At 42.5% G+C, this 16,346-nt stretch overlaps 1 protein-coding gene across 7 annotated transcripts in view; it reads left to right on the top strand.

Moving 5' to 3' along the window:
• eps15l1a (epidermal growth factor receptor pathway substrate 15-like 1a) overlaps positions 1–16,346 on the top strand; it is a 495,582-nt gene that overhangs the window by 231,188 nt on the left and 248,048 nt on the right. The gene's annotated exons all lie outside the window — the stretch shown is intronic.

The following is a 16,346-nucleotide window of genomic DNA, read 5'->3' as shown; positions in this document are numbered from 1 at the left end:
CCTCCTGTGTTTTCCACCATCTGGCCAATATAGGCAGCTGCGCATCAACAGAGGATCCTGTAAATGTCAACCGACCTGAATCCCAGGTCATCTTTGACCTGCAAAAGCTATAATTTGAGCTTCCTTACGGGTTTGTAGATGGCATCATTCCAGTGTGTCTTCAGGATCCTGGTGATCCTTCCAGAAACCATGGAAGTACGTTGTATTGGTGGGGGTTATACACTGTATCAGAGGAATAGGAAGGTAAGCAGAGAGTGTGGCATGGCACTGCTGGTAGAGAATGACATCTAATCAGTAGAAAGTAGAATTGGAAGATAATAATCCTTGTGGGTTGAGTTAAGAAACTGCAAGGGTAAAATAACCCAATAGCAGTTCTCCCAGCAGCAGCTGCGATGTGGACCACAGATTACAACGGGAAATAGAAAAGACATAGCAAAAAGACAATGTTATGATAGTCCTAGGAGATTTCAACTTGCAGTTCGATTGGGAAAATCAGGTTGGTAATGGATCTTAAGAGAGTGAGTTTGTTGAACGCCTAGGAGATGGCTTTTTAGAGCAGTTTGTTGTTGAACCTAGTAGACTATCAGCTATACTGGACTGAGTGTTATTTAATGAACTAGAGGTGTTTTAGGGAGCATGTAAAAAAAAATCCTTAGGAGGCATTGATCACAATATGATTGAGTTCAACTTGAAATTTTATAGGGAGAAAGCAAAGTCTTGACAGAGTTGTATTGCAATAGAGTAAAAGAGAATTACAATGGTATTAGGAGTTGGCCAACGGAAATTGGAAAGAGATGCTGACAGGGATGATAGCAGAGTAGCAATGGCGCGAGTTTCTGGGAAAAATGAGGAAGGTGCAGGATGTAATCCAAAAACGAAGAGATACTCAAATGGCAAAATAGTACAACAGTGGCTGATAAGGGAAGTCAAAGCTAATGTAAAAACAAAAGAGAGGGCATACAACAAAGCAAAAATTGGCAGGAAGATAGAGGCTTGGGAAGCTTTTAAAAATATATACTAAAAGAATCATTAGAAAGGAAAAGATGAACTATGAAAGCAAGCTAGCAAACAATATCAAAGTGGATAGTAAAAGCTTTTTCAAGTACGTATATAAAAATATAGGAGAAATGAGAGTGGATATAGTACTGCTAGAAAATGAGGCTGGAGAAATAATGACGGTGAATAAGGGGATGGTTGCTGAACTAAAAGAGTATTTTTGTATCAGTCTTCACTGTTGAAGACACTAGAAATGTGCCAGATATTGAAAGGTGTGAGGGAAGAGAAATGAGTGCAGTTGCTATTACAAGGGAGATTGTGATCAAAAAGCTGAAAGACCCAAGGGTACACAAGACACCTGGACCAGATGAACTGTACTCTGGGGTTCTGAAAGAGATAATGGTAGAGACTGTGGAGGCATTAGAAATGATCTTTTAAAAATCATTGGATTTTGGCATGGTGCCAGAGGACTGGAAAATTAAAAATGTCACTCCAGTCCTTAAGAAAGGAGGAAGGCAGCAGAAAGGAAATTATGGAGCAGTTAGCCTGACCTCAGTGGTTTGGAAGATGTAGTCAATTGTTAAGGATGAGCTTGTGGAGTGCTTGGTGACACAGAACTAGATAGGACAAATTCAGCATGGTTTCCTTAAGGGAATATTTTGTTGATGAACCTTCTGGGATTCTTTGAGGCGATTACATGTAGGATAGATAAAGGGGATGCAGTGGATGTTGTATATTTGCAGTTTCAGAAGGCCTTTGACAAGATGCCACACATGAGCCTCCTTACCAAGTTAAGAGCCCATGGTACTATAGGAAAGTTATTGGTTGGCATGGATAAAGCATTGGCTGACCAGTAGGAGGCAGTGAGTGGGAATAAAATGATCCTTTTTTGGTTGGCTGCTGGTGACTAGTGGTGTTCTACTGGGGTCAGTGTTGAAACTGCTTTTTTATGCTATATATCAACAATTTAGTTGATGGAATAGATGACCTTGTTGCCAAGTTTGCAGATGCTAAGAAGATTGGCGGAGTGGTAGGTAGTGCTGAGGAAACAGGTAGGCTGCAGAAGGGCTTGGATAGATTAGGAGAATGGGTAAGAAAGTGGCAAATGAAATACAATGTTGGAAAATGCATGGTCATGGACTTGGTAGTGCAGACTATTTTCTAAATGGGGAGAAAATCCTAAAATCTGAGATGCAAAGTGACTTGGGAGTCCCTGTGCAGAACACCAAAGGTTAACTTGCAGGTTGAATCAGTGGTGATGAAGGCAAATGCAATGTTAGCATTCATTTCAAGAGGTCTAGAATACAAGAGCAAGGATGTGATGCTGAGGCTGTATAAGGCACTGGTGAGGCCTCACCTTGAGAAGTGGGAACAGTTTTGGGCTCCTCATTTAGGAAAGATGTGCTGGCATTGGAGAGATTTCAGAGGAGGTTCACAAGTATGATTCCAAGAATGAAATGGTTATCATATGAAGAACAGTTGATGGCTGTGGATGTCCTCACTAGAACTTAGAAGGATAAAACCTTCCGAATGTTGAACGGCCTAGACAGAGTAGATATGGAAAGGATGTTTCCCATGGTGGATATAGTAGGGCATCCATTTAAAACAGTGATGCAAAGAAATTTCTTTAGTCAGAGGGTGGTGAATAAGAGGAATTTTGTTACCACAGGCAGCTATGGAGGCCAGGTCATTGGGTGTATTTAAGGCAGAGCTTGATAGGTTCTGGATTGGACATGACATCAAAGGTTACAGGGAGTGGGGCTCAGGAGGGGAAATAAAGGATCAGCCATGATTGAATGCTGGAGTAGTTAATAGACCAAATACCCTAATTCTGCTACTTTGACTTGTGGTCTTATGGGCTAATATAGGGAAGACAGGCAGTAGTGATGGGTCCTTCTTGTTGTTAGGCTTCCTGGTTTTTCTGTTGGTCCTTTTAGGGGCCCAATTAATTTCCTTCACCTTGTAGCCTTGCTGTAGGAATGTCGTGCATAATCATCTCCCCAGGGAGACTCTCCGGGTCCAAAATAGTTTTCAAAGTAGGAAGAATGGCTCTACATTGGGAGGCACGATATCGGCTGTTATTGTTGAGGTACAAGTCCATGCGAGTGGGTTTTTGATAGTCGCCTTGTCTGAGGGTACTGTCCAGTTTCCATTGTATTAGAATGACCAGGAACAGGAGGCAACCATTCTTCTCTGAAAACCAACGTCCAGCTGCAAAAAGTCAGTTTCAATGTGGTGCCCCTGTTCATGAGAGTTCACATTAAGGACAGGTTGGTATTCTTGTGGTCAAGGTTTGATAAGGGTACAATTGACCTTTACATCAACGTACTATAATAAGGGAAGCTACCATGAACAAATGGACAGAATGATCATTGGATCACCCTTGTTGTTGGACTTCGCTAATTTCTACATGGAGGACTCGGAGTAGAGGGCTCTTAGTTCATCACCCTTACACCCCAAGTGCTTCTTCAGATACGTCGGTGACACCTTCGTAGTGTTGCCTCATGGATTCCAGGCACTCCAACAGTTCACAGCCATTTGAACTGTATACATTCAACCATTCAATTCGTGATGGAGAAAGATGGTTGGCTCCTGGTCCTGGACATTCTTGTACAATGGAAATGGACAGTAGCATCAGACATGGCATCTATTGGACATACGCTCAGATGAACTTGTACCTCAACAATAACGACCCCTATCATGCCTGTCAATACAGAGTGGTTCTTTCTACTTTGATTAGCTGTATGAGAACTATTTCAGACCTGGAGAGTCTCCACAAGGAGATAAGATGATTACACATGACATTACTGCAGAATGGCTACAAGGAAGTCAATTAGGCTTTTAAAAAGTCTGACGAAAAAAGAACAGGAAACCTAACAATGAGGAGGAGCCCGTTGCTACCCCTGTTTTCCCTATATTTCCACGGTTTCTGTAAGGATAGCCAAGATCCTGAAAAACTACTGGATTAATACCATCCACAAACCATTGTCCCCATGCCGAAGAAGTCTTCAGTATCCTGCCTCAATGACCACCGTCCCGTTGCACTCACATCCATCATCATGAAGTGTTTCGAGTGGCTCACCATGAGGCACATCAAGACCCTGCTGTCCCCCTCACTGGACCCCCTGCAGTTCGCATACCGTCCCAACTGTTCAACAGACAACGTCATTGCCATTGCTCTCCACCTGGCCCTAACCCACCTGGACAAAAAAGACACGCATGTTCAAATGCTGTTCACAGACTTCAGTTCAGCATTCAGTGCAATCATTCCTCAGAAATTGATTGGAAAGCTGAGCCTACTGGGCCTGTACAACTCTCTCTGCAATTGGATCCTTGACTTCCAGACTGAGAGACCTCAGTCAGTCCAGATCAGGAACAGCATCTCCAACACCATCACACTGAGCATGGGGACCCTCCAGTGCTGTGTGCTCAGTCCACTGCTGTTCACTCTGCTGACTCACGACTGTGCTGCAACACACAGCTCGAACCACATCATCAAGTTCGCCGATGACATGACAGTGGTGGGTCTCATCAGCAAGAATGACAAGTCAGCATACAGAGAGGAGGTGCAGCAACTAACTTGTGCAGAGCCAACAACTTGTCTCTGAATGTGAACAAAACTAAAGAAATGGTTGTTGACTTCAGAAAGGCTCGGAGTGAACACTCCCCGCTGAACATCGATGGCTCTTCGGTAGAGATCGTTAAGAGCACCAAATTTCTTGGTGTTCACCTGGCGGAGAATCTCAGCTGGTCCCTCAACACCAGCTCCATAGCAAAGAAAACCCAGCAGCGTCTCTACTTTCTGCAAAGGCTGAGGAAAGTCCATCTCCCAGCCCCCATCCTCATCACATTCTACAGAGGTTGTATTGAGAGCATCTTGAGCAGCTGCATCACTGCCTGGTTTGGAAATTGCACCATTTCGGATTGCAAGACCCTGCAGCGGATAGTGAGGTCAGCTGAAAAGATTATCAGGGTCTCTCTCCCACCATTACGGACATTTACACTACACGCTGCATCCGCAAAGCAAACAGCATTATGAAAGACCCCACACACCCCTCATACAAACTCTTCTCCCTCCTGCCATCTGGGAAAAGGCACTGAAGCATTTGGACTCTCAAGACCAGACTATGTAACAGTTTCTTCCCCCAAGACTCCTCAATACCCAAAGCCTAGACTGACACCAAATTACTGCCCTCTACTTATTGTCTTGCTTATTGTAATGCCTGCACTGTTTTGTGCACTTTATGCAGTCCTGGGTAGGTCTGTAGTCTAGTGTAGTTTTTTTTCTGCGTTGTTTTCCCGTAGTTCAGTGTAGTTTTTGTACTGTTTCATGTAGCACCATAGTCCTGAAAAACATTGTCTCGTTTTTACTGTGTACTGTACCAGCAGTTCTGGTCGAAATGACAATAAAAAGTGACTTGACTTGATTTGACTTGTAAGGAAGCTCAAATCTTTGCTTATGCAGGTCAAAGATAACGTTGGACTCAGGTCAGCTAGTGTTTACAGGATTCCCTATGAATGCAGGGTAGAGTGTATCAGCCAGAAAACCCGTATCATGGAGCACAGGAGGTATATCTGTTTGCATTACCTGGAGAAATCAGCAGTAGCAGAACATTGCATTCTCAATGGCCATAGGATTGACTTTGATGGCACAAAACTGCTGTACTGGAACCGCCTGGTAAAGGAAGCCATTGAAATAAAACTAGAGGGAAAGAATTTTAACAAAGAAGCAGCTCTCTAAGAACTGGAATTTGATTGTAAACAAGGTAAGAGAGCGGAAACCTGATTGAATGAGGACTAACCAATCCAGAGTGATGGACTACCACTAAACTAGACATATCCATGCATCATTCCTGATGAAGTTGTCATTGAAATGTTGGTTTTAATTGATAGCTGTTTGCAGCTGGAAGCCTGAGATGAGCTTATTTGACAGAAGAAATAGTACCGCTATTACAGTGCCAGTGGGTATTATGAAGTCCAAGTTGAATTCACCATTGACTGAGGTGTTTGGACATTCTTCCTGTGACCGTGTGGGTTTCTTCTGGGTGCTCTGGTTTCCTCCCACATTTCGAAGACGTATGGGTTACTAGGTTAATCGTTCACATGGGTGGGATCATTGGGTCTGAAGGTCCTGATATTGTGGTGTATCTCTAAATAAATAAAAAAATAAAAAGAGGAGAAAAAAATCGGTCATGATTGGAAGGCAGTCCAGACTCGATCGGCCAAATGGTCTTATTCTGCTCCTGTATTTTATAATGATTATTCATTAATATGTGTAATGAGGTGGTTTCTTAATTTTTCTTTAACTGAAACAGTAAAGAAATACCTTCAGTATATGGAACCAAATTTTTAAAATTTTGAACTCAAGGGAGCCCTCCTGTGGCATGGTTGTGTGTGTGAGCATGCTTGCTGATGATTGGGTTGGATTAAGAAAATATCAATGAAAGGGAGTTGTGCTCTTGTAGGATTGGAATAGGATTTAAGTTGGTTAGTCAGGTTCAACTTGGGTTTTAATTTTGTACCTATGCAGAACTCAATCTACAATTACCCTTTTGTGATAAATTGAAAAGTTTGACATTGCTGACTGATCAGAGCTTTTATTTTAACTTCCAACAAATTATACAAAACATCATCCTGCCTTTATTCTTGTTTACACTTTTTCGTCTGTTCTTTTAGATATCCTTAGCAATTTTCCATCATTGGTTCAGTATTCTTCCCTCAAATTGCCATTTGTTTGGGTAATTTATTGGAATTAATTGAAGAAGTAATATGTGTTGTGGATGATGGGGAATTACATTTAGGCTTCCAGAAGGAGAAGGCTAATGTAGGTAACACTGGATGGAAGATTGATCAACAGGAAACAGAGATATTATGTAAATGTTGGTATCACAGTGACTGGTACCGGAGCCTCAACTTTTTATAATTTGCAAACACTCAGACAGCACTTAATGCTGAAGATGCAGAGTAAATCAGCACTATGTGGGGTCATTATAACATTACGTAAATGGATATATTTGCCTCATTTAAAAAAAATTCTAACCTGAGATATATGATGTATTGTTTTATGTATACACAATAATTCACCGAGTAACAAACTCACAAATAGGCCTAACCTGTACATCAGTGGAGCAGCAACACATCGCAGCAGCAGTGGAGGGGAACGGGTGGTGGTTACGTCTTAGGGGAGGCACCAGGCTATGGATCCTCCTCTAACTTTAGCTTTTTCTTCAAGTAGGCGTCAGGGTGATGCACAAGCGTAGCTTCCTAGCAAGAGAGTTAACTGGTCCTTTGCAGCCTTCGGCCCAGATGCATCTTACTCTTCTTGGGAGATGAAAGTAGGAGAAGATATTCTTTTCCAAAATAGACCTGTTTCATTCATGTTGAAGACGAGCTTGGGAAAATCTTGGGTTGTGTTACAGGAAAATCCTGGGCTGGCTTGCTGTCTGCACTAGCCGCTTAATCAGAGATACGTATGCTATGGAGCTGACTGTGCTGTTTCTATCTATCAAACCAACCTCCGCTGGCTGCGAATGTTACCGATGTTCTTTCTTCTTCTTGAATATGATTGACGATGCTTCTTGCCTTTCCCATTATTATCATCTGGCTTAGGAGCATGTTTTGTTGTGTTTGGTCATCTGTATACTGTATTTAGTCTGTTTTCCATTTTGTCAAGCAAATGATTCCTTGAATGAGTCACCTTTGTTGGTGATAACTTAGAAGTTGTTGTTGCAGAAGCTTTTATCTTGTCTGCATTTTTTATAATTGTTCTGATCATCACATGTAGCCAACTTCAAAGAGGCACAACCATCAACCTGACGCTCATCAGCTTCCAAACGTCGTATCATTTGTAGTTTCACATCCATTTTAATGCTTTCCCTAGACATCTTGGATGTACTACCCTCTCTGGGCGTAGACGGCTGTTTTCCAGACATTATGAGTAAAAAAAAAATGGGATGAATTGGCCAGGGAGCAAGAATGTTTACATATGTAGGGAGGCAGAGTGTGAACTAATATGTGATTGGCAGTGAGTGTCTCAAAGCGTATATAAAGCGCTCTCATTGGCAGATTGAATGTTTACTGTAATGATGGCCGTCTTTAAGAAGATTTAAATGTTTAGAATGATTTTTTGTCATTAAAAATTTTTCAATAAAGTATTGAATAACCGCATTGTAATAAATTGGTGCTGTGCGGGGTCTGAGTGTAAATGGTTTGCACACCAAATGTATGGTTTGTTCGGTAGATAGGAAAGGAAGTTGTGAAGTGGACAAAGCCATGCAGATTGGTTAAATAAGTGGGCAAAAATCTGGTGAATGGAATATGAAGTGGGAAAATGCAGAATAGTCTATTTTATCATGAAAAATAAAGAGCCTGAATATCTAAACAATGAGAGGCGACAGAGCTTTGAGATGTAGAGGAATGTAAGGTGTTGCACTAGAGGAGTAAGAGGTTTGTAGGCAGGTACAATAGGTAGTTAAGAAAGCTAACAATGTTACTGTTCATGGGAAGAGTAATTAAATCAAAAGTAGGGTGGATTTACTTCATTTATGCCAGGATTTAAAAGGACACATCTGATACTCATTTTCCTTTTTAAGGGAGGAGTTTAACGTTATTAAGCAGCTTATAACTGATTTACCAGACTAATGTATGGAATGGGCAAATTGCCAGTCTGTGGCCACCACTTCTGCCATGATGAGGCCACTCTCAGGTTGGAGAAGCAACATCTCATATTCTATCTAAGTAGCCTCCAACTTGATGGCATGAACATCAATCTCTTCTTTGGTAATTTTTTTTTGCCCCCCTCCTTTCCTCTTCTTCTATAACTGATTCTTCTCATCTGCCTATCACCTCCCTCTGGTGTCCCTTCTCCTTATACTTCTCCCATGGTCCACAATACTCTCCTATCAGATTTTCTATACCTTTTCCACCTACCACCTGCCAGCTTCTTATTTTAACCCCACCCCCCACCCATGGGTTCACCTGCTAGCTTCTAGCTTGTCTTTCTTCCCCTCCCCCCACCCTATTCTGGCATCTTCCCTCTTTCTTTCCAGCCCCAATGAAGGACCTTGGCCCGAAATGTTGACTGTTTATTCATTTCCATAGATGCTTCTGAGCTGCTGAGTCCCTCCAGCATTTCTGGAAGGGGCAAGATGTCTCATGTGAAAAGGTTGGGTTGTTGAGCTTGTACTGCTGGAGTTCAGAGAGTGGGTGAGGACTTGATGGGAACATATAAGATTCTGAGTAGACTTGACAGAATAGATGCAGCGAGGTCGTTTTCTCTACTGGAAAAATCCCAGATTGGAGGTGATAAATTATGTAAAAGGATAAACATAGTCAGTTAAACAATAGCAGCCTGTTTCCTGCAAGAAACCTTGATGATCAACAGATGTGCTAATTTTGCTATTGAATGCTGAGCAGTATTTCCTCTTGAAGTTAGCCAACTAGTGTTTCAGGGTTCCTGTCTCCTTGTTGTAGTCATGCACATAGATAAGACCGCTCCAGCCTGTTCTGTGTATGTGAGCCATTATGCCTATTCTGTAATTTGTCTCTCGGTACTGTCATGCACATAGGTAAGTCTGGCTCCAGCCTGTCTTGTGTGGGGATATCTGAACGACTATATCCTTTCTGTAAGGGAAACTGGTAGTTAGTTGGTGGACCAAGCAGGAACAATCACAGACTTTGAATAAAGAGTGACTATCTGGATTCAACTTCCACAGAGGCCAGAGGCAATTTCATTCAGTCCCCACATTTATTCCTTTCTCCAGGGTGCAGGAGCCTTTTGCTATTCCTATGCTTAATCAATTTAAAATGTCGGCCCAGTTAGACTGAAAAGACGGTGTTGGGATCCAAGGTGAGAGCTGATTTCGCTTGCTCTCTGCAATGGTCACTCGTCTCTCCATGGCACTGTGCTCTGTGCCTGCTAATATGATGAACTGATAAGAGAGGCTTTGGGCCTACTTCATTGTTCGGATCTGAGGAATCAGTTAGGTTTGGAATGTTGTTCACTTTAATTGTAGCATGATTTGTGTTATTTTTCCTCTTGCACATTGGGTGTTGTTCTTTTATTTTTATGATTTCTTAATTGGGTTCTTTCAGGTTTCTTCCTTTGTGGTAACAGATCTCAAGGTTGTATAGTTCATACATCCTTTGATAATAAATGTACTTTGATTTTGAATTTGAATTTGAGCTAGGGATCCCTAATTTAAAATAAACAGTTGACTATTTAAGACGGGTGAGGTATTTCTCTGAGAAGTTCATGTGTGTTTTGCATTTCCTTCCTCAAAGGCAGAGGTAGGTAGATGTTTGATAGCAAGGGGGTATGAAAGTTTACTGATGGGTGACTGAAATGCAGATTAGCTATCTGCATTCTGATTAGCTATGATCTTGTTAAATGGTGGAACAATCTCAGAAGTCTGAATGGTCTATTCCTGCTAACTTGCATCCTAATTGCAGTATCCCATTCTGCTTTAATGGGCAAACACGAGGAAATCTGCAGATGCTGGAAATTCAAACAACAACACACACTAGTGGAATGCTGGTGGAACACAGCAGGCTTGGCAGCATCTATAGTGAGAAGCGTTGTCGACGTTCTCGGCCTGAAACGTTGACAGCGCTTCTCCCTGTAGATGCTGCCTGGCCTGCTGTGTTCCACCAGCATTTTGTATGTGTTGCTGCTTTAATGGGTATCACTTTTCTGTGTTATTCTGAGGTAACAATCCACTTATCACACTTTCTTGTTGCAAATAATGACAGAATGCGTGTTCTAAGATAGCAGCTGGTTGGAAATAATGTTTGAACATAAATCTGCTGTACAGTCGGCCCTCCTTATCTGCAGATTCCGCATGCGCGAATTCAACCAACTGCGAATTGCGAAGACCCGGAAGTGTTCTTCCAGCACTTATTGTTCAAGCACGTACAGACTTTTTTCCTTGTCATTATTCCCTAAACAATGCAGTATAACAACCATTTTACATAGCATTTACATTATATTAGGTATTATAAGTAATCTAGAGATGATTTAAAGTATACAAGAGAATGTGTGTGGGTTATTGTGCCCATTGGGATCGAAAAAAATTGAAGTTCTCTTACTAAGTAAGTCGGAACAGGTACATCCGCTATTATTTAGTGTCAGTTAGTCAAACGTTTGTCTTAGTATACAGTATATATTTTACCTTTCTATGCATATAAAACACTTAAGAACGTATGTTTCAGTTCGGGAATAGAAGTTCTCGGGACTTGGGACAGATCACTCCCTACTGCGCTCTCCACCATGCCGGGTTGATGTGGAGGATCAAAAACTCAAAACCCCAAAACCCAATAATTGAACCACTGCGTTGCTTAGTAATAATTGTAGCTTTCATCGGGGCAGAGCCTTTCTCACTTTATCCTTTAAAATTGTTCCGATGGTTGACCGACGTAGCCTAATGCTTTTCCAATGACTGATGGAGTTTCACCTCTTTCCAGTCGCTTTATTATTTCCACTTTATTTTCAATCGTGATTGTGATTATTTTCATGAACAGAAACACTGTACATTCAGAGCTCTGGCGCTGGGTCCTAATGTTCACTGCACTGAGACAGGTTAAGTAAGGTCTGTGGTTCCGCTGGACCCTAAGGTCCACCGGATTGAGACAGGTTGAATAAATGAGTTGAGCATCCGCAAATTTTGGTATTCGCGAGGGGTCCCGGAACCAATCCCCCGCCGGTAAGGAGGGCCAACTGTATTTACAGTAAATCTGGTACAAAATACTGTCCTGATGCATGACTGTGTAACTAACATTCAACAACTGTCAGTGTACATGTCTACACATATGCATGTAGAGATACAACCACATGCAGAAAACTGCAATTTCACTTGTGAATTCTCCAGTTCCCATTCTGTTTTAGAGCTTTTCATAAAAACAATTTGTTCCTGCCACTGTTAACTGCAAACCCTTGCACACAAACCTTCTTAAATTAAATTCATTAATGCTCTTTTTTTTGGTCTTTTCTATTGTAGAACTCTTCTTTAATTTTCTGATGTCATTATAATCTGACTTTCATCTGCTTGGTCATCAGCCCAACAGGTTATCTTGTTAACTCACTTGTTCACTGGGTTGTTTGAAACTGCAACACCTATCTTTTAGCAGTCAGCTTTCTCAAGTCCAACGTTGTTCTCCATTACTCTAATCCTCTCATTCTTTGATTTTGATCCACACTGCAATTGACAATTCCGAGGCACTCTGCATTCTTCCCTTACTGCAACTGTTTTCTATTTTCCGGTTGCTGCTATTCCATTACCAGTCAACTGCATTATTCATTCAAATAAAATCTGACTTTGTTCTCCTGTGCTATTGCCCTGGTTCTTGTCTTCTCAGCAAAATCTTTTCATTAATTCACTTTTCCATCATTTTGTCTAGTACCTAACAGTCTTCCCAGGTACAGAAGATTTACCTTAAAGTATGCTCTGCTTCATTTATTTGTTCATTGTCTCTCATGTATGACAATAAGTAGTATTTGGCTCAGCATTCTTATCTAGTGAATTTTAAAATCAGATCTCTGAGAAATGTTTTGGTTGCAACATTAAAAAAAAATTGCTCATGAGTAAAGAGAAATAAAATTTGAGTGCTTTGATGATGTTTGAAGTCCTCATAGAAAAGTGCAGGAGTAGGCCAATCGGCCCTTCGAGCCTGCACCGCCATTCAGTATGATCATGGCTGGTCATCCAACTCAGAACCCTGTACCTGCCTTCTCTCCATACCCCCGATCCCTTTAGCCACAAGGGCCATCTGTGGAGAATCACTTGGCACAGGATCCCTGTAGTTCCTGAACAATCTGTAACAATTCTAATGATGTATTTCATCCAGGTTTTAGCAATTATGCAGATTGTTGCCTCAAATAACTTCAAAATGTGTTAGAGGAGGGACTTTACAAACTTTTTGGGCACAAGGTTTAATCAGGAAAACATGGAACAATGTCTGAGAAGAACCAGTTAAATGTTTGGTCACAGAGTTACATTTAATGGTTTTTCTAGAAAAATGAAAGAGTTGTGTTGGTTTATTATTGTCAGACGTATCAAGATGCAGTAAAAAAGCTTGTCTTACATACTGCTCATACAGATCAAATCGTTACACAGTGCATTGAGGTAGAACAAGGTAAAACAATAACAATGCAGAAAATGCAGTGAAGGTAAATAATAAAGTTCATGTCAGAACGAGGTAGATTGTGAGGTCAAGATGTAAACTTAATAAAAAACACAAAATGCTGGCAGAACTCAACAGGCCAGACAGCGTCTATGGGAGGAGGTAATAACGACGTTTCGGGCCGAAACCCTTCATCAGGAGTGAAGTAACATGGGATGGTCGAGGGGGGAAGGAAGTAGGGGGAGGGATAAAGTAGAGAGCTGGGAAGTGATAGGCTGGAGGGAAATGGGCTAGGGGGAAGGTGGAGAATTATGGGAAATAAAAGAGAGAAAAGGTAGGGCTGGGGGGAGAGATTATAGTGAGGGGGAAAAGAGAGAGAAAGAGAACTAGACTAAAATAATAGATAGGGATGGGGGTAAGGGTGGAGGGCAGGGGTATCAACGGAGGTCTGTGAGTTGGATATTCATGCCGGCAGGAAGGAGGCTACCTTGGCGGGAGATAAGGTATTGCTCCATCGACTTGCGTGTGGCCTCATCTTGACGGTAGAGTAGGCCATGGACAGACATGTCAGAGTGGGAGTGGTCTGTGGAATTGAAGTGTGTGGCCACAGGGAGATCCTGCCACCACTGGAGGACTGAGCGCTGGTGTTCGGCGAAACAGTCTCCCAGTCTGCGGCGGGTCTCCCCAATGTATAAATGGCCAAATCGGGAGCACCGGATACAGTATATCACCCCAGTTGACTCGCAGGTGAAGTGGTGCCTCACCTGAAAGGACTGTCTGGGGCCTGAGATGGTTGTGAGGGAAGAAGTGTGGGGGCAGGTGAAGCACTTCTTCCATTTGCAGGGATAAGTGCCCGGAGGGAGGTCCGTGCGGAAGGATGGTGGGGGGGGGGGGATGAATGGTCAAGGGAGTCGCATAGGGAGCGATCCCTGCAGAAAGCCAAGAGTGGGGGGGAGGGAAAGATGTGGTTGGTGGTGGGATCATGTAGGAGGTGGTGGAAGTTACGGAAGATTATGCGTGAGATCTGTAGGCTGGTAGGGTGATAGGTGAAGACCAGGGAGACTCTATCCCTGGTGGGCTGGCGGGGGGATGGGGTGAGGGCAGAGGTGTGTGAAATACGGGAGACGCAATGGAGGGCAGAGTTGATAGACTTAAATAAACTTAAATTCGCCGGACCAAATAACCACGGCACAAGAAGATCATTACTTTTCACCAGTTTATTTCTTCGAGCTCAGCTGGCGAGGGAACTTGGTCCCGACATCAGGGGGAGAAGTGTTCTCATCCCTCTGGCGGTCCAAACAAGTTCACTGCTGGACTTCCAGAATTGTTACAATTTATAAGACTGCTGATACAAAAGAACAATCACTTCAATAGACATTCCAGCTACTCAAATAGAGCAAAACTTAATAGCTTAGATAAGAGACTCCACCAAATCTAAGCTTTAATTATGAAAGGAATGTCCTGTCTTATCTCCATCAGCAACCGCCTTTTGTCAAAACCAAAAGGTGTGAAAAGTCAGGAGGCGTCTTTTGTGGATCTGTGTGAGCTTTAACCCTTATCTCACTCCAAAGAAGCAGCTGTGAGACATCATCTTAAACATGCTTTAGCCATTCACAAACCAGAATACACAGACTTAGTCAGTACTCAATCTTAGCTCATTATTTACAGGAATCTGAGAATCCCCCAATTCCCTTAAATCAAAGAGGCCATCTTATCATACAAGAGGTTCATTCATATATCTTAGTAACACCGAGATTGAAGCTGTCCTTGATCCTGGTGGTATGTGCTTTCAGGCTTTTGTATCTTCTGCCTGATAGGAGAGGAGTGAATAGAGAGTATACAGGGTGATTGGGTTCTTTGATTAAGCTGATTGCTTTACTGAGGCAATAAGAAATATACATAGTACTGATAGAGGGGAGGCTGGTTTCTGTGATGTGCTGAGTTGTGTCCACAACTCTGGGGTTTCTTGTGCTGGTTGCACCGGGAGCAGCTATCATACTTAGCCATTATGCCTCCAGGTAGAATGCTTGCTATTGTGCATTGGTAAAAATTGGTAATGGTCGATGGAGACATGCCAAATTTCTTTAGCTTCCTGTCGAAGTAGAGGTGTTAGTGAAATTTCTTGGCATTGGTCCAGGGCAGGTATTGGTGATGTTCATGCACAGGAGCTTGGAGCTCTCAGCGCTTTCAGCCTCATAATGCCTGTTGATGTAGACAGGAGCATGTGTACTACTATCACTTCTGAAGTCAATGACTAGCTCTTTTATTGGCATTGAGGGAAAGGTTGTTGTCATGACACCATGTTTCTATCTCCTTCCTGTTTTCCATCTCATTGTTACTTAAGATATGGCCCACTTCAGTGGTGTCACTTCCAAATTTGCAGATGGATGTAGAGCAGAATCTGGATCCCAAAAGAATCACTGAATTTGCTGTAATGTAGTAAAAGCAAATTTGACTTAATTGACTCTCACAGCTACCTGGACTGTACCTTGTCTCACCCTGTTACTTGTAAAAATGCCATCCTTTTCTCTCAATTCCTCCGTCTCAGCCACTTCTGCTCTCAGGATGAGGCTATTCATTGTAGAACGAAGGAGATGGCCGCCTTTTTCAAAGAAAGAGGCTTCCCTGCCACCACCATCAATCAACACTGTTCTCAACCACATCTTTTCCATTTCATGCATGTCTGCTCTTACCTCATCCTCTCACCACCCTAACAGGGATAGGATTCCTCTTGTCCTCACCTACCACCTTACCAGCCTCAGTGTCCAGCACAATAATTCTCTGTTTCTCAGTAACTTCCACCACTTCCAACGAGATCCAATCACCAAGCACATCTTACCCCCCCTCCCCCCACTTTCTGCTTTCTGCAGGAATTGCTCCCTAGTCAACTCCCTTGTCGATTTGTCCCCCCACTGATTTCCCTCCTGGCAATTATCCTTGCAAGCGGAACAAATGCTACACCTAGCCCTACACATCCTCCCTCACTACCATTCAGAACCCTAAACAGTCTTTCCAGGTGAGGTAACACTTCACCTGTGAGCCTGTTGGGTTCATATTCTGTGTTGTGTACTCCTGGCCTCCTGTATATTGGTGAGACCTGATGTAGATTGGGAGGCTGCTTTGCCGAGCACCTATGCTCAGTCCACCAGAAAGAGCAGGATCTCCCAGTGGCTATCCATTTTAATTCCACTTCCCATTCCCATTCCACTTCCCATTTCCATTCTGATATGTCA

This window comes from Hypanus sabinus, chromosome 16, assembly GCF_030144855.1.
Source record: "Hypanus sabinus isolate sHypSab1 chromosome 16, sHypSab1.hap1, whole genome shotgun sequence".
Taxonomy (NCBI): Eukaryota; Metazoa; Chordata; class Chondrichthyes; order Myliobatiformes; family Dasyatidae; genus Hypanus; species Hypanus sabinus.
Note: the sequence above shows the minus strand (reverse complement) of the source record. Positions and strands in the feature narration are given on the sequence as shown.